This window comes from Pristiophorus japonicus, chromosome Y (genome assembly GCF_044704955.1).
Source record: "Pristiophorus japonicus isolate sPriJap1 chromosome Y, sPriJap1.hap1, whole genome shotgun sequence".
NCBI lineage: Eukaryota > Metazoa > Chordata > Chondrichthyes > Pristiophoridae > Pristiophorus > Pristiophorus japonicus.
Genome location: NC_092011.1, coordinates 21,769,012 through 21,787,078, shown reverse-complemented (window position 1 = coordinate 21,787,078; position 18,067 = coordinate 21,769,012).

The window sequence follows — 18,067 nt, the reverse complement described above, 5'->3', positions numbered from 1 at the left end:
TAAAGAAGGACACGAGGGAGAGCGTACCTTAAACTAGGAGCTTAAATTAGGACACGAGAGAGACTAGACCTTAAACTAGGAGCTTAAATTAGGACACGAGAGAGACTAGACCTTAAACTAGGTGCTTAAAGCTGGACACGAGAGAGACCGGACCTTAAACTGGGAACTTAAATCAGGAGACGAGAGAGACCAGACCTTAAACTGGGAGCTTAAAGCAGGAGACGAGAGAGACCAGACCTTAAACTGGGAACTTAAATCAGGAGACGAGAGAGACCAGACCTTAAACTGGGAGCTTAAAGCAGGACACGAGAGAGACCGGACCTTAAACTGGGAGCTTAAAGCAGGACACGAGAGAGACCGGACCTTAAACTGGGAGCTTAAAGCAGGACACGAGAGAGAGCGGACCTTAAACAGGGAGCTTAAAGCAGGACACGAGAGAGACCGGACCGTAAACTGGGAGCTTAAAGCAGGACACGAGAGAGACCGGACCTTAAACTGGGAGCTTAAAGCAGGACACGAGAGTGACCAGACCTGAAGCTGGGAGCTAAAAGCAGGAGACGAGAGAGACCAGACCTTAAACTGGGAGCTTAAAGCAGGACACGAGAGAGAGCGGACCTTAAACTATGAACTTAAATCAGGAGACGAGAGAGACCAGACCTTCAACTGGGAGCTTAAAGCAGGACACGAGAGAGACCAGACCTTAAGCTAGGAGCTTAAAGCAGGACACGAGAGAGATCAGACCTTAAACTGGGAGCTTAAAACAGGAGACGAGAGAGACCAGACCTTAAGCTAGGAGCTTAAAGCAGGAGACGAGAGAGACCAGACCTTAAGCTAGGAGCTTAAAGCAGGAGAGGAGAGAGACCGGACCTTAAGCTAGGTGCTAAAATCAGGAGAGGAGAGAGACCGGACCTTAAACTGGGAGCTTAAAGCAGGACACGAGAAAGACCAAACCTGAAGCTAGGAGCTTAAAGCAGGAGACGAGAGAGACTAGACCTTAAGCTAGGAGCTTGAAGCATGACAGGAGAGAGACCAGACCTGAAGCTAGGAGCTTAAAGTAGGAGACGAGAGAGACCAGACCGTAAACTGGGAGCTTAAAGCAGGACACGAGAGAGACCGGACCTTAAACTGGGAGCTTAAAGAAGGACACGAGAGAGAGCGGACCTTAAACTAGGAGCTTAAATTAGGACACGAGAGAGACTAGACCTTAAACTAGGAGCTTAAATTAGGACACGAGAGAGACTAGACCTTAAACTAGGAGCTTAAAGCTGGACACGAGAGAGACCGGACCTTAAACTGGGAACTTAAATCAGGAGATGAGAGAGACCAGACCTTAAACTGGGAGCTTAAAGCAGGAGACGAGAGAGACCAGACCTTAAACTGGGAACTTAAATCAGGAGACGAGAGAGACCAGACCTTAAACTGGGAGCTTAAAGCAGGACACGAGAGAGACCGGACCTTAAACTGGGAGCTTAAAGCAGGACACGAGAGAGACCGGACCTTAAACTGGGAGCTTAAAGCAGGACACGAGAGAGAGCGGACCATAAATTGGGAGCTTAAAGCAGGACACGAGAGAGACCGGACCGTAAACTGGGAGCTTAAAGCAGGACACGAGAGAGACCGGACCTTAAACTGGGAGCTTAAAGCAGGACACGAGAGAGACCAGACCTGAAGCTGGGAGCTAAAAGCAGGAGACGAGAGAGACCAGACCAAAAAACTGGGAGCTTAAAGCAGGACACGAGAGAGACCAGACCTTAAACTGGGAGCTTAAAGCAGGACACGAGAAAGACCAAACCTGAAGCTAGGAGCTTAAAGCAGGAGACGAGAGAGACTAGACCTTAAGCTAGGAGCTTGAAGCAGGACACGAGAGAGACCAGATGTTAAGCTAGGAGCTTAAAGTAGGAGATGAGAGAGACCAGACTTCAAACTGGGAGCTTAAAGCAGGACACGAGAGAGACCGGACCTTAAACTGGGAGCTTAAAGCAGGAGACGAGAGAGACCAGACCTTAAAATGGGAGCTTAAAGCAGGACACGAGAGAGACCAGACGTTGAACTGGGAGCTTAAAGCAGGACACGCGAGAGACCAGACCTTAAGCTAGGAGCTTAAAGCAGGACACGAGAGAGACCAGGCCTTAAGCTAGGTGCTTAAATCAGGAGAGGAGAGAGACTAGACCTTAAACTGGGAGCTTAAAGCAGGAGACGAAAGAGACCGGACCTTAAGCTAGGAGTTTAAAGCAGGAGACGAGAGAGAACAGACCTTAAGCTGGGAGCTTAAAACAGGAGACGAGAGAGACCAGACCTTAAGCTAGGAGCTTAAAGCAGGAGACGAGAGAGACCAGACTTAAGCTAGGTGCTAAAATCAGGAGAGGAGAGAGACCGGATCTTAAACTGGGAGCTTAAAGCAGGACACGAGAAAGACCAAACTTGAAGCTAGGAGCTTAAAGCAGGACACGAGAGAGACTAGACCTTAAACTGGGAGCTTAAAGCAGAACATGAGAGAGAGCGGACCTTAAACTGGGAGCTTAAATCAGGACACGAGAGAGACCAGACCTTAAGCTAGGAGCTTAAATCAGGAGAGGAGAGAGACCAGACCTTAAGCTGCGATCATAAAGCAGGACACGAGAGACCAGACCTTAAGCTTGGAGCTTAAAACAGGACACGAGAGAGACTCGACCTGAAGCTAGGAGCTTAAAGCAGGACACGAGAGAGTACAGACCTTAAACTGGTAACTTAAATCAGGAGACGAGACAGACCAGACCTGAAGCTGGGAGCTTAAAGCAGGAGACGAGAGAGACCAGACCTTAAGCTAGGAGCTTAAAGCAGGACACGAGAGAGACTCGACCTGAAGCTAGGAACTTAAAGCTAGACACGAGAGAGAGCGGACCTGAAACTAGGAGCTTAAAGCAGGACACAAGAGAGACTAGACCTTAAGCTAGGAGCTTAAAGCAGGAGACGAGAGAGACCAGACCTTAAACTGGGAGCTTAAATCAGGAGACAAGAGAGACCAGACCTTAAGCTAGGAGCTTAAAGCAGGAGACGAGAGAGACCAGACCTTAAACTGGGAGCTTTAAGCAGGAGATGAGAGAGACTAGACCTTAAGCTGGGATCATAAAGCAGGACACGAGAGAGAGCGGACCTTAAACCAGGAACTTAAAGCAGGAGACGAGAGAGAGCGGACCTTAAACTGGGAGCTTAAAGCAGGACACGAGAGAGACCAGACATTAAGCTTGGAGCTTAAAGCAGGACACGAGAGAGACCAGACCTTAAGCTTGGAGCTTAAAGCAGGAGACGAGAGAGACCAGACCTTAAGCTAGGAGCTTAAAGCAGGACACGAGAGAGACCAGACCTTAAGCTTGGAGCTTAAAGCAGGAGATGAGAGAGACTAGACCTTAAGCTAGGAGCTTAAAACAGGACACGAGAGAGACTCGACCTGAAGCTAGGAGCTTAAAGCAGGACACGAGAGAGAGCGGAACTTAAGCTAGGAGCTTAAACCAGGTCACGAGAGAGAGCGGAACTTAAACTAGGAGCTTATATGAGGACACGAGAGAGACCAGACCTTAAGCTAGGAGCTTAAAGCAGGACACGAGAGAGAGCGGACTTTAAACTAGGAACTTAAAGCAGGACACGAGAGAGACTAGACCTTAAGCTAGGAGCTTAAAGCAGGAGACGAGAGAGAATAGACATTAAGCTAGGAGTTTAAAGCAGGACACGAGAGAGACCAGAGCTTAAACTGGGAACTTACAACAGGAGACGAGAGAGACTAGACCATAAGCTAGGAGCTTAAAGCAGGAGACGAGAGAGACCAGACCTTAAGCTGGGAGCTGTAAGCAGGAGACGAGAGAGACCAGACCTTAAGCTAGGTGCTAAAATCAGGAGAGGAAAGAGACCAGACCTTAAACTGGGAGCTTAAAGCAGAACACGAGAAAGACCAAACCTGAAGCTAGGAGCTTAAAGCAGGAGACGAGAGAGACCGGTCCTTAAACTGGGAGCTTAAAGCAGGACACGAGAGAGACCAGACCTGAAGCTAGGAGCTTAAAGCAGGACACGAGAGAGAGCGGACCTTAAACTGGGAACTTAAATCAGGAGACGAGAGAGACCAGACCTTAAACTAGGAGCTTAAAGCAGGAGACGAGAAAGACCAAACCTGAAGCTATGAGCTTAAAGCAGGAGACGAGAGAGACTAGACCTTAAGCTAGGAGCTTGATGCAGGACACGAGAGAGACCAGACCTGAAGCTAGGAGCTTAAAGCAGGAGACGAGAGAGACCAGACCGTAAACTGGGAGCTTAAAGCAGGACACGAGAAAGACCAAACCTGAAGCTATGAGCTTAAAGCAGGAGACGAGAGAGACTAGACCTTAAGCTAGGAGCTTGATGCAGGACACGAGAGAGAGCGGACCTTAAACTGGGAGCTTAAAGCAGGACACGAGAGAGACCGGACCGTAAACTGGGAGCTTAAAGCAGGACACGAGAGAGACCGGACCTCAAACTGGGAGCTTAAAGCAGGACACGAGAGTGACCAGACCTGAAGCTGGGAGCTAAAAGCAGGAGACGAGAGAGACCAGACCTTAAACTGGGAGCTTAAAGCAGGACACGAGAGAGAGCGGACCTTAAACTAGGAACTTAAATCAGGAGACGAGAGAGACCAGACCTTCAACTGGGAGCTTAAAGCAGGACACGAGAGAGACCAGACCTTAAGCTAGGAGCTTAAAGCAGGACACGAGAGAGATCAGACCTTAAACTGGGAGCTTAAAACAGGAGACGAGAGAGACCAGACCTTAAGCTAGGAGCTTAAAGCAGGAGACGAGAGAGACCAGACCTTAAGCTAGGAGCTTAAAGCAGGAGAGGAGAGAGACCGGACCTTAAGCTAGGTGCTAAAATCAGGAGAGGAGAGAGACCGGACCTTAAACTGGGAGCTTAAAGCAGGACACGAGAAAGACCAAACCTGAAGCTAGGAGCTTAAAGCAGGAGACGAGAGAGACTAGACCTTAAGCTAGGAGCTTGAAGCATGACAGGAGAGAGACCAGACCTGAAGCTAGGAGCTTAAAGTAGGAGACGAGAGAGACCAGACCGTAAACTGGGAGCTTAAAGCAGGACACGAGAGAGACCGGACCTTAAACTGGGAGCTTAAAGAAGGACACGAGAGAGAGCGGACCTTAAACTAGGAGCTTAAATTAGGACACGAGAGAGACTAGACCTTAAACTAGGAGCTTAAATTAGGACACGAGAGAGACTAGACCTTAAACTAGGAGCTTAAAGCTGAACACGAGAGAGACCGGACCTTAAACTGGGAACTTAAATCAGGAGATGAGAGAGACCAGACCTTAAACTGGGAGCTTAAAGCAGGAGACGAGAGAGACCAGACCTTAAACTGGGAACTTAAATCAGGAGACGAGAGAGACCAGACCTTAAACTGGGAGCTTAAAGCAGGACACGAGAGAGACCGGACCTTAAACTGGGAGCTTAAAGCAGGACACGAGAGAGACCGGACCTTTAACTGGGAGCTTAAAGCAGGACACGAGAGAGAGCGGACCTTAAACTGGGAGCTTAAAGCAGGACACGAGAGAGACCGGACCGTAAACTGGGAGCTTAAAGCAGGACACGAGAGAGACCGGACCTTAAACTGGGAGCTTAAAGCAGGACACGAGAGAGACCAGACCTGAAGCTGGGAGCTAAAAGCAGGAGACGAGAGAGACCAGACCAAAAAAATGGGAGCTTAAAGCAGGACACGAGAGAGACCGGACCTTAAAATGGGAGCTTAAAGCAGGACACGAGAAAGACCAAACCTGAAGCTAGGAGCTTAAAGCAGGAGACGAGAGAGACTAGACCTTAAGCTAGGAGCTTGAAGCAGGACACGAGAGAGACCAGATGTTAAGCTAGGAGCTTAAAGTAGGAGATGAGAGTCCAGACTTCAAACTGGGAGCTTAAAGCAGGACACGAGAGAGACCGGACCTTAAACTGGGAGCTTAAAGCAGGAGACGAGAGAGACCAGACCTTAAACTGGGAGCTTAAAGCAGGACACGAGAGAGACCAGACGTTGAACTGGGAGCTTAAAGCAGGACACGCGAGAGACCAGACCTTAAGCTAGGAGCTTAAAGCAGGACACGAGAGAGACCAGGCCTTAAGCTAGGTGCTTAAATCAGGAGAGGAGAGAGACTAGACCTTAAACTGGGAGCTTAAAGCAGGAGACGAAAGAGACCGGACCTTAAGCTAGGAGCTTAAAGCAGGAGACGAGAGAGACCGGACCTTAAACTGGGAGCTTAAAGCAGGACACGAGAGAGAGCGGACCTTAAACTGGGAGCTTAAAGCAGGACACGAGAGAGACCGGACCGTAAACTGGGAGCTTAAAGCAGGACACGAGAGAGACCGGACCTTAAACTGGGAGCTTAAAGCAGGACACGAGAGAGACCAGACCTGAAGCTGGGAGCTAAAAGCAGGAGACGAGAGAGACCAGACCAAAAAAATGGGAGCTTAAAGCAGGACACGAGAGAGACCGGACCTTAAAATGGGAGCTTAAAGCAGGACACGAGAAAGACCAAACCTGAAGCTAGGAGCTTAAAGCAGGAGACGAGAGAGACTAGACCTTAAGCTAGGAGCTTGAAGCAGGACACGAGAGAGACCAGATGTTAAGCTAGGAGCTTAAAGTAGGAGATGAGAGTCCAGACTTCAAACTGGGAGCTTAAAGCAGGACACGAGAGAGACCGGACCTTAAACTGGGAGCTTAAAGCAGGAGACGAGAGAGACCAGACCTTAAACTGGGAGCTTAAAGCAGGACACGAGAGAGACCAGACGTTGAACTGGGAGCTTAAAGCAGGACACGCGAGAGACCAGACCTTAAGCTAGGAGCTTAAAGCAGGACACGAGAGAGACCAGGCCTTAAGCTAGGTGCTTAAATCAGGAGAGGAGAGAGACTAGACCTTAAACTGGGAGCTTAAAGCAGGAGACGAAAGAGACCGGACCTTAAGCTAGGAGCTTAAAGCAGGAGACGAGAGAGAACAGACCTTAAGCTGGGAGCTTAAAACAGGAGACGAGAGAGACCAGACCTTAAGCTAGGAGCTTAAAGCAGGAGACGAGAGAGACCAGACTTAAGCTAGGTGCTAAAATCAGGAGAGGAGAGAGACCGGATCTTAAACTGGGAGCTTAAAGCAGGACACGAGAAAGACCAAACGTGAAGCTAGGAGCTTAAAGCAGGACACGAGATAGACTAGACCTTAAACTGGGAGCTTAAAGCAGAACATGAGAGAGAGCGGACCTTAAACTGGGAGCTTAAATCAGGACACGAGAGAGACCAGACCTTAAGCTAGGAGCTTAAATCAGGAGAGGAGAGAGACCAGACCTTAAGCTGCGATCATAAAGCAGGACACGAGAGACCAGACCTTAAGCTTGGAGCTTAAAACAGGACACGAGAGAGACTCGACCTGAAGCTAGGAGCTTAAAGCAGGACACGAGAGAGTACAGACCTTAAACTGGTAACTTAAATCAGGAGACGAGACAGACCAGACCTGAAGCTGGGAGCTTAAAGCAGGAGACGAGAGAGACCAGACCTTAAGCTAGGAGCTTAAAGCAGGACACGAGAGAGACTCGACCTGAAGCTAGGAGCTTGATGCAGGACACGAGAGAGACCAGACCTGAAGCTTGGAGCTTAAAGCAGGAGACGAGAGAGACCAGACCTTAAGCTAGGAGCTTAAAGCAGGACACGAGAGAGACCAGACCTTAAGCTAGGAGCTTAAAGCAGGAGACGAGAGAGACCAGACCTTAAACTGGGAGCTTAAATCAGGAGACGAGAGAGACCAGACCTTAAGCTAGGAGCTTAAAGCAGGAGACGAGAGAGACCAGACCTTAAACTGGGAGCTTAAAGCAGGAGATGAGAGAGACTAGACCTTAAGCTGGGATCATAAAGCAGGACACGAGAGAGAGCGGACCTTAAACCAGGAACTTAAAGCAGGAGACGAGAGAGAGCGGACCTTAAACTGGGAGCTTAAAGCAGGACACGAGAGAGACCAGACATTAAGCTTGGAGCTTAAAGCAGGACACGAGAGAGACCAGACCTTAAGCTTGGAGCTTAAAGCAGGAGACGAGAGAGACCAGACCTTAAGCTAGGAGCTTAAAGCAGGACACGAGAGAGACCAGACCTTAAGCTTGGAGCTTAAAGCAGGAGATGAGAGAGACTAGACCTTAAGCTAGGAGCTTAAAACGGGACACGAGAGAGACTCGACCTGAAGCTAGGAGCTTAAAGCAGGACATGAGAGAGAGCGGAACTTAAGCTAGGAGCTTAAACCAGGACACGAGAGAGAGCGGAACTTAAACTAGGAGCTTATATGAGGACACGAGAGAGACCAGACCTTAAGCTAGGAGCTTAAAGCAGGACACGAGAGAGAGCGGACTTTAAACTAGGAACTTAAAGCAGGACACGAGAGAGACTAGACCTTAAGCTAGGAGCTTAAAGCAGGAGACGAGAGAGAACAGACATTAAGCTAGGAGTTTAACGCAGGACACGAGAGAGACCAGAGCTTAAACTGGGAACTTACAACAGGAGACGAGAGAGACTAGACCATAAGCTAGGAGCTTAAAGCAGGAGACGAGAGAGACCAGACCTTAAGCTGGGAGCTGTAAGCAGTAGACGAGAGAGACCAGAACTTAAGCTAGGTGCTAAAATCAGGAGAGGAAAGAGACCAGACCTTAAACTGGGAGCTTAAAGCAGAACACGAGAAAGACCAAACCTGAAGCTAGGAGCTTAAAGCAGGAGACGAGAGAGACCGGACCTTAAACTGGGAGCTTAAAGCAGGACACGAGAGAGACCAGACCTGAAGCTAGGAGCTTAAAGCAGGACACGAGAGAGAGCGGACCTTAAACTGGGAACTTAAATCAGGAGACGAGAGAGACCAGACCTTAAACTAGGAGCTTAAAGCAGGAGACGAGAAAGACCAAACCTGAAGCTATGAGCTTAAAGCAGGAGACGAGAGAGACTAGACCTTAAGCTAGGAGCTTGATGCAGGACACGAGAGAGACCAGACCTGAAGCTAGGAGCTTAAAGCAGGAGACGAGAGAGACCAGACCGTAAACTGGGAGCTTAAAGCAGGACACGAGAAAGACCAAACCTGAAGCTATGAGCTTAAAGCAGGAGACGAGAGAGACTAGACCTTAAGCTAGGAGCTTGATGCAGGACACGAGAGAGACCAGACCTGAAGCTAGGAGCTTAAAGCAGGAGACGAGAGAGACCAGACCGTTAACTGGGAGCTTAAAGCAGGACACGAGAGAGACCAGACCTTAAGCTAGGAGCGTAAAGCAGGACACGAGAGAGAGCGGACCTTAAACTAGGAGCTTAAATCAGGACACGAGAGAGACCAGACCTTAAGCTAGGAGCTTAAAGCAGGTCATGCGAGAGACCAGACCTGAAACTGGGAGCTTAAAGCAGGAGACGAGTGAGAGCAGACCTTAAACTGGGAGCTTAAAGCAGGAGAAGAGAGAGACCAGACCTTAAGCTAGGAGCTTAAAGCAGGACACGAGAGAGAACAGACCTTAAACTGGTAACTTAAATCAGGAGACGAGAGAGACCAGACCTGAAGCAGGGAGCTTAAAGCAGGAGACGAGAGAGACCAGATATTAAACTGGGAGCTTAAAGAAGGACACGAGAGAGAGCGGACCTTAAACTAGGAGCTTAAATTAGGACACGAGAGAGACTAGACCTTAAACTAGGAGCTTAAATTAGGACAGGAGAGAGACTAGACCTTAAGCTAGGAGTTTAAAGCAGGACACGAGAGAGAGGGGACCTTAAACTAGGAGCTTAAATCAGGAGACGAGGGAGACCAGACATTAAGCTAGGAGCTTAAAGCAGGAGAAGAGAGAGACCGGACCTTAAACTAGGAGCTTAAAGCAGGACACGAGAAAGACCAAACCTGAAGCTAGGAGCTTAAAGCAGGACACGACAGAGACTAGACCTTAAGCTAGGAGCTTAAAGCTGGACACGAGAGAGACCGGACCTTAAACTGGGAACTTAAATCAGGAGACGAGAGAGACCAGATCTTAAACTGGGAGCTTAAAGCAGGAGACGAGAGAGACCAGACCTTAAACTGGGAACTTAAATCAGGAGACGAGAGAGACCAGACCTTAAACTGGGAGCTTAAAGCAGGACACGAGAGAGACCAGACCTTAAACTGGGAGCTTAAAGCAGGAGACGAGAGAGACCAGACCTTAAACTGGGAACTTAAATCAGGAGACGAGAGAGACCAGACCTTAAACTGGGAGCTTAAAGCAGGAGACGAGAGAGACCAGACCTTAAGCTAGGAGCGTAAAGCAGGACACGAGAGAGAGCGGACCTTAAACTAGGAGCTTAAATCAGGACACGAGAGAGACCAGACCTTTAGCTAGGAGCTTAAAGCAGGACACGAGAGAGACCAGACCTGAAACTGGGAGCTTAACGCAGGAGACGAGAGATACCAGACCTTAAACTGGGAGCTTAATGCAGGAGACGAGAGAGACCAGACCTTAAGCTAGGAGCTTAAAGCAGGACACGAGAGAGAACAGACCTTAAACTGGTAACTTAAATCAAGAGACGAGAGAGACTAGACCTGAAGCAGGGAGCTTAAAGCAGGAGACGAGAGAGACCAGACATTAAACTGGGAGCTTAAAGAAGGACACGAGGGAGAGCGTACCTTAAACTAGGAGCTTAAATTAGGACACGAGAGAGACTAGACCTTAAACTAGGAGCTTAAATTAGGACACGAGAGAGACTAGACCTTAAACTAGGTGCTTAAAGCTGGACACGAGAGAGACCGGACCTTAAACTGGGAACTTAAATCAGGAGACGAGAGAGACCAGACCTTAAACTGGGAGCTTAAAGCAGGAGACGAGAGAGACCAGACCTTAAACTGGGAACTTAAATCAGGAGACGAGAGAGACCAGACCTTAAACTGGGAGCTTAAAGCAGGACACGAGAGAGACCGGACCTTAAACTGGGAGCTTAAAGCAGGACACGAGAGAGACCGGACCTTAAACTGGGAGCTTAAAGCAGGACACGAGAGAGAGCGGACCTTAAACTGGGAGCTTAAAGCAGGACACGAGAGAGACCGGACCGTAAACTGGGAGCTTAAAGCAGGACACGAGAGAGACCGGACCTTAAACTGGGAGCTTAAAGCAGGACACGAGAGTGACCAGACCTGAAGCTGGGAGCTAAAAGCAGGAGACGAGAGAGACCAGACCTTAAACTGGGAGCTTAAAGCAGGACACGAGAGAGAGCGGACCTTAAACTAGGAACTTAAATCAGGAGACGAGAGAGACCAGACCTTCAACTGGGAGCTTAAAGCAGGACACGAGAGAGACCAGACCTTAAGCTAGGAGCTTAAAGCAGGACACGAGAGAGATCAGACCTTAAACTGGGAGCTTAAAACAGGAGACGAGAGAGACCAGACCTTAAGCTAGGAGCTTAAAGCAGGAGACGAGAGAGACCAGACCTTAAGCTAGGAGCTTAAAGCAGGAGAGGAGAGAGACCGGACCTTAAGCTAGGTGCTAAAATCAGGAGAGGAGAGAGACCGGACCTTAAACTGGGAGCTTAAAGCAGGACACGAGAAAGACCTAACCTGAAGCTAGGAGCTTAAAGCAGGAGACGAGAGAGACTAGACCTTAAGCTAGGAGCTTGAAGCATGACAGGAGAGAGACCAGACCTGAAGCTAGGAGCTTAAAGTAGGAGACGAGAGAGACCAGACCGTAAACTGGGAGCTTAAAGCAGGACACGAGAGAGACCGGACCTTAAACTGGGAGCTTAAAGAAGGACACGAGAGAGAGCGGACCTTAAACTAGGAGCTTAAATTAGGACACGAGAGAGACTAGACCTTAAACTAGGAGCTTAAATTAGGACACGAGAGAGACTAGACCTTAAACTAGGAGCTTAAAGCTGGACACGAGAGAGACCGGACCTTAAACTGGGAACTTAAATCAGGAGATGAGAGAGACCAGACCTTAAACTGGGAGCTTAAAGCAGGAGACGAGAGAGACCAGACCTTAAACTGGGAACTTAAATCAGGAGACGAGAGAGACCAGACCTTAAACTGGGAGCTTAAAGCAGGACACGAGAGAGACCGGACCTTAAACTGGGAGCTTAAAGCAGGACACGAGAGAGACCGGACCTTAAACTGGGAGCTTAAAGCAGGACACGAGAGAGAGCGGACCATAAATTGGGAGCTTAAAGCAGGACACGAGAGAGACCGGACCGTAAACTGGGAGCTTAAAGCAGGACACGAGAGAGACCGGACCTTAAACTGGGAGCTTAAAGCAGGACACGAGAGAGACCAGACCTGAAGCTGGGAGCTAAAAGCAGGAGACGAGAGAGACCAGACCAAAAAACTGGGAGCTTAAAGCAGGACACGAGAGAGACCAGACCTTAAACTGGGAGCTTAAAGCAGGACACGAGAAAGACCAAACCTGAAGCTAGGAGCTTAAAGCAGGAGACGAGAGAGACTAGACCTTAAGCTAGGAGCTTGAAGCAGGACACGAGAGAGACCAGATGTTAAGCTAGGAGCTTAAAGTAGGAGATGAGAGAGACCAGACTTCAAACTGGGAGCTTAAAGCAGGACACGAGAGAGACCGGACCTTAAACTGGGAGCTTAAAGCAGGAGACGAGAGAGACCAGACCTTAAAATGGGAGCTTAAAGCAGGACACGAGAGAGACCAGACGTTGAACTGGGAGCTTAAAGCAGGACACGCGAGAGACCAGACCTTAAGCTAGGAGCTTAAAGCAGGACACGAGAGAGACCAGGCCTTAAGCTAGGTGCTTAAATCAGGAGAGGAGAGAGACTAGACCTTAAACTGGGAGCTTAAAGCAGGAGACGAAAGAGACCGGACCTTAAGCTAGGAGTTTAAAGCAGGAGACGAGAGAGAACAGACCTTAAGCTGGGAGCTTAAAACAGGAGACGAGAGAGACCAGACCTTAAGCTAGGAGCTTAAAGCAGGAGACGAGAGAGACCAGACTTAAGCTAGGTGCTAAAATCAGGAGAGGAGAGAGACCGGATCTTAAACTGGGAGCTTAAAGCAGGACACGAGAAAGACCAAACGTGAAGCTAGGAGCTTAAAGCAGGACACGAGAGAGACTAGACCTTAAACTGGGAGCTTAAAGCAGAACATGAGAGAGAGCGGACCTTAAACTGGGAGCTTAAATCAGGACACGAGAGAGACCAGACCTTAAGCTAGGAGCTTAAATCAGGAGAGGAGAGAGACCAGACCTTAAGCTGCGATCATAAAGCAGGACACGAGAGACCAGACCTTAAGCTTGGAGCTTAAAACAGGACACGAGAGAGACTCGACCTGAAGCTAGGAGCTTAAAGCAGGACACGAGAGAGTACAGACCTTAAACTGGTAACTTAAATCAGGAGACGAGACAGACCAGACCTGAAGCTGGGAGCTTAAAGCAGGAGACGAGAGAGACCAGACCTTAAGCTAGGAGCTTAAAGCAGGACACGAGAGAGACTCGACCTGAAGCTAGGAACTTAAAGCTAGACACGAGAGAGAGCGGACCTGAAACTAGGAGCTTAAAGCAGGACACAAGAGAGACTAGACCTTAAGCTAGGAGCTTAAAGCAGGAGACGAGAGAGACCAGACCTTAAACTGGGAGCTTAAATCAGGAGACAAGAGAGACCAGACCTTAAGCTAGGAGCTTAAAGCAGGAGACGAGAGAGACCAGACCTTAAACTGGGAGCTTTAAGCAGGAGATGAGAGAGACTAGACCTTAAGCTGGGATCATAAAGCAGGACACGAGAGAGAGCGGACCTTAAACCAGGAACTTAAAGCAGGAGACGAGAGAGAGCGGACCTTAAACTGGGAGCTTAAAGCAGGACACGAGAGAGACCAGACATTAAGCTTGGAGCTTAAAGCAGGACACGAGAGAGACCAGACCTTAAGCTTGGAGCTTAAAGCAGGAGACGAGAGAGACCAGACCTTAAGCTAGGAGCTTAAAGCAGGACACGAGAGAGACCAGACCTTAAGCTTGGAGCTTAAAGCAGGAGATGAGAGAGACTAGACCTTAAGCTAGGAGCTTAAAACAGGACACGAGAGAGACTCGACCTGAAGCTAGGAGCTTAAAGCAGGACACGAGAGAGAGCGGAACTTAAGCTAGGAGCTTAAACCAGGTCACGAGAGAGAGCGGAACTTAAACTAGGAGCTTATATGAGGACACGAGAGAGACCAGACCTTAAGCTAGGAGCTTAAAGCAGGACACGAGAGAGAGCGGACTTTAAACTAGGAACTTAAAGCAGGACACGAGAGAGACTAGACCTTAAGCTAGGAGCTTAAAGCAGGAGACGAGAGAGAATAGACATTAAGCTAGGAGTTTAAAGCAGGACACGAGAGAGACCAGAGCTTAAACTGGGAACTTACAACAGGAGACGAGAGAGACTAGACCATAAGCTAGGAGCTTAAAGCAGGAGACGAGAGAGACCAGACCTTAAGCTGGGAGCTGTAAGCAGGAGACGAGAGAGACCAGACCTTAAGCTAGGTGCTAAAATCAGGAGAGGAAAGAGACCAGACCTTAAACTGGGAGCTTAAAGCAGAACACGAGAAAGACCAAACCTGAAGCTAGGAGCTTAAAGCAGGAGACGAGAGAGACCGGTCCTGAAACTGGGAGCTTAAAGCAGGACACGAGAGAGACCAGACCTGAAGCTAGGAGCTTAAAGCAGGACACGAGAGAGAGCGGACCTTAAACTGGGAACTTAAATCAGGAGACGAGAGAGACCAGACCTTAAACTAGGAGCTTAAAGCAGGAGACGAGAAAGACCAAACCTGAAGCTATGAGCTTAAAGCAGGAGACGAGAGAGACTAGACCTTAAGCTAGGAGCTTGATGCAGGACACGAGAGAGACCAGACCTGAAGCTAGGAGCTTAAAGCAGGAGACGAGAGAGACCAGACCGTAAACTGGGAGCTTAAAGCAGGACACGAGAAAGACCAAACCTGAAGCTATGAGCTTAAAGCAGGAGACGAGAGAGACTAGACCTTAAGCTAGGAGCTTGATGCAGGACACGAGAGAGAGCGGACCTTAAACTGGGAGCTTAAAGCAGGACACGAGAGAGACCGGACCGTAAACTGGGAGCTTAAAGCAGGACACGAGAGAGACCGGACCTCAAACTGGGAGCTTAAAGCAGGACACGAGAGTGACCAGACCTGAAGCTGGGAGCTAAAAGCAGGAGACGAGAGAGACCAGACCTTAAACTGGGAGCTTAAAGCAGGACACGAGAGAGAGCGGACCTTAAACTAGGAACTTAAATCAGGAGACGAGAGAGACCAGACCTTCAACTGGGAGCTTAAAGCAGGACACGAGAGAGACCAGACCTTAAGCTAGGAGCTTAAAGCAGGACACGAGAGAGATCAGACCTTAAACTGGGAGCTTAAAACAGGAGACGAGAGAGACCAGACCTTAAGCTAGGAGCTTAAAGCAGGAGACGAGAGAGACCAGACCTTAAGCTAGGAGCTTAAAGCAGGAGAGGAGAGAGACCGGACCTTAAGCTAGGTGCTAAAATCAGGAGAGGAGAGAGACCGGACCTTAAACTGGGAGCTTAAAGCAGGACACGAGAAAGACCAAACCTGAAGCTAGGAGCTTAAAGCAGGAGACGAGAGAGACTAGACCTTAAGCTAGGAGCTTGAAGCATGACAGGAGAGAGACCAGACCTGAAGCTACGAGCTTAAAGTAGGAGACGAGAGAGACCAGACCGTAAACTGGGAGCTTAAAGCAGGACACGAGAAAGACCAAACCTGAAGCTAGGAGCTTAAAGCAGGAGACGAGAGAGACTAGACCTTAAGCTAGGAGCTTGAAGCATGACAGGAGAGAGACCAGACCTGAAGCTACGAGCTTAAAGTAGGAGACGAGAGAGACCAGACCGTAAACTGGGAGCTTAAAGCAGGACACGAGAGAGACCGGACCTTAAACTGGGAGCTTAAAGAAGGACACGAGAGAGAGCGGACCTTAAACTAGGAGCTTAAATTAGGACACGAGAGAGACTAGACCTTAAACTAGGAGCTTAAATTAGGACACGAGAGAGACTAGACCTTAAACTAGGAGCTTAAAGCTGAACACGAGAGAGACCGGACCTTAAACTGGGAACTTAAATCAGGAGATGAGAGAGACCAGACCTTAAACTGGGAGCTTAAAGCAGGAGACGAGAGAGACCAGACCTTAAACTGGGAACTTAAATCAGGAGACGAGAGAGACCAGACCTTAAACTGGGAGCTTAAAGCAGGACACGAGAGAGACCGGACCTTAAACTGGGAGCTTAAAGCAGGACACGAGAGAGACCGGACCTTAAACTGGGAGCTTAAAGCAGGACACGAGAGAGAGCGGACCTTAAACTGGGAGCTTAAAGCAGGACACGAGAGAGACCGGACCGTAAACTGGGAGCTTAAAACAGGACACGAGAGAGACCGGACCTTAAACTGGGAGCTTAAAGCAGGACACGAGAGAGACCAGACCTGAAGCTGGGAGCTAAAAGCAGGAGACGAGAGAGACCAGACCAAAAAAATGGGAGCTTAAAGCAGGACACGAGAGAGACCGGACCTTAAAATGGGAGCTTAAAGCAGGACACGAGAAAGACCAAACCTGAAGCTAGGAGCTTAAAGCAGGAGACGAGAGAGACTAGACCTTAAGCTAGGAGCTTGAAGCAGGACACGAGAGAGACCAGATGTTAAGCTAGGAGCTTAAAGTAGGAGATGAGAGTCCAGACTTCAAACTGGGAGCTTAAAGCAGGACACGAGAGAGACCGGACCTTAAACTGGGAGCTTAAAGCAGGAGACGAGAGAGACCAGACCTTAAACTGGGAGCTTAAAGCAGGACACGAGAGAGACCAGACGTTGAACTGGGAGCTTAAAGCAGGACACGCGAGAGACCAGACCTTAAGCTAGGAGCTTAAAGCAGGACACGAGAGAGACCAGGCCTTAAGCTAGGTGCTTAAATCAGGAGAGGAGAGAGACTAGACCTTAAACTGGGAGCTTAAAGCAGGAGACGAAAGAGACCGGACCTTAAGCTAGGAGCTTAAAGCAGGAGACGAGAGAGAACAGACCTTAAGCTGGGAGCTTAAAACAGGAGACGAGAGAGACCAGACCTTAAGCTAGGAGCTTAAAGCAGGAGACGAGAGAGACCAGACTTAAGCTAGGTGCTAAAATCAGGAGAGGAGAGAGACCGGATCTTAAACTGGGAGCTTAAAGCAGGACACGAGAAAGACCAAACGTGAAGCTAGGAGCTTAAAGCAGGACACGAGAGAGACTAGACCTTAAACTGGGAGCTTAAAGCAGAACATGAGAGAGAGCGGACCTTAAACTGGGAGCTTAAATCAGGACACGAGAGAGACCAGACCTTAAGCTAGGAGCTTAAATCAGGAGAGGAGAGAGACCAGACCTTAAGCTGCGATCATAAAGCAGGACACGAGAGACCAGACCTTAAGCTTGGAGCTTAAAACAGGACACGAGAGAGACTCGACCTGAAGCTAGGAGCTTAAAGCAGGACACGAGAGAGTACAGACCTTAAACTGGTAACTTAAATCAGGAGACGAGACAGACCAGACCTGAAGCTGGGAGCTTAAAGCAGGAGACGAGAGAGACCAGACCTTAAGCTAGGAGCTTAAAGCAGGACACGAGAGAGACTCGACCTGAAGCTAGGAGCTTGATGCAGGACACGAGAGAGACCAGACCTGAAGCTTGGAGCTTAAAGCAGGAGACGAGAGAGACCAGACCTTAAGCTAGGAGCTTAAAGCAGGACACGAGAGAGACCAGACCTTAAGCTAGGAGCTTAAAGCAGGAGACGAGAGAGACCAGACCTTAAACTGGGAGCTTAAATCAGGAGACGAGAGAGACCAGACCTTAAGCTAGGAGCTTAAAGCAGGAGACGAGAGAGACCAGACCTTAAACTGGGAGCTTAAAGCAGGAGATGAGAGAGACTAGACCTTAAGCTGGGATCATAAAGCAGGACACGAGAGAGAGCGGACCTTAAACCAGGAACTTAAAGCAGGAGACGAGAGAGAGCGGACCTTAAACTGGGAGCTTAAAGCAGGACACGAGAGAGACCAGACATTAAGCTTGGAGCTTAAAGCAGGACACGAGAGAG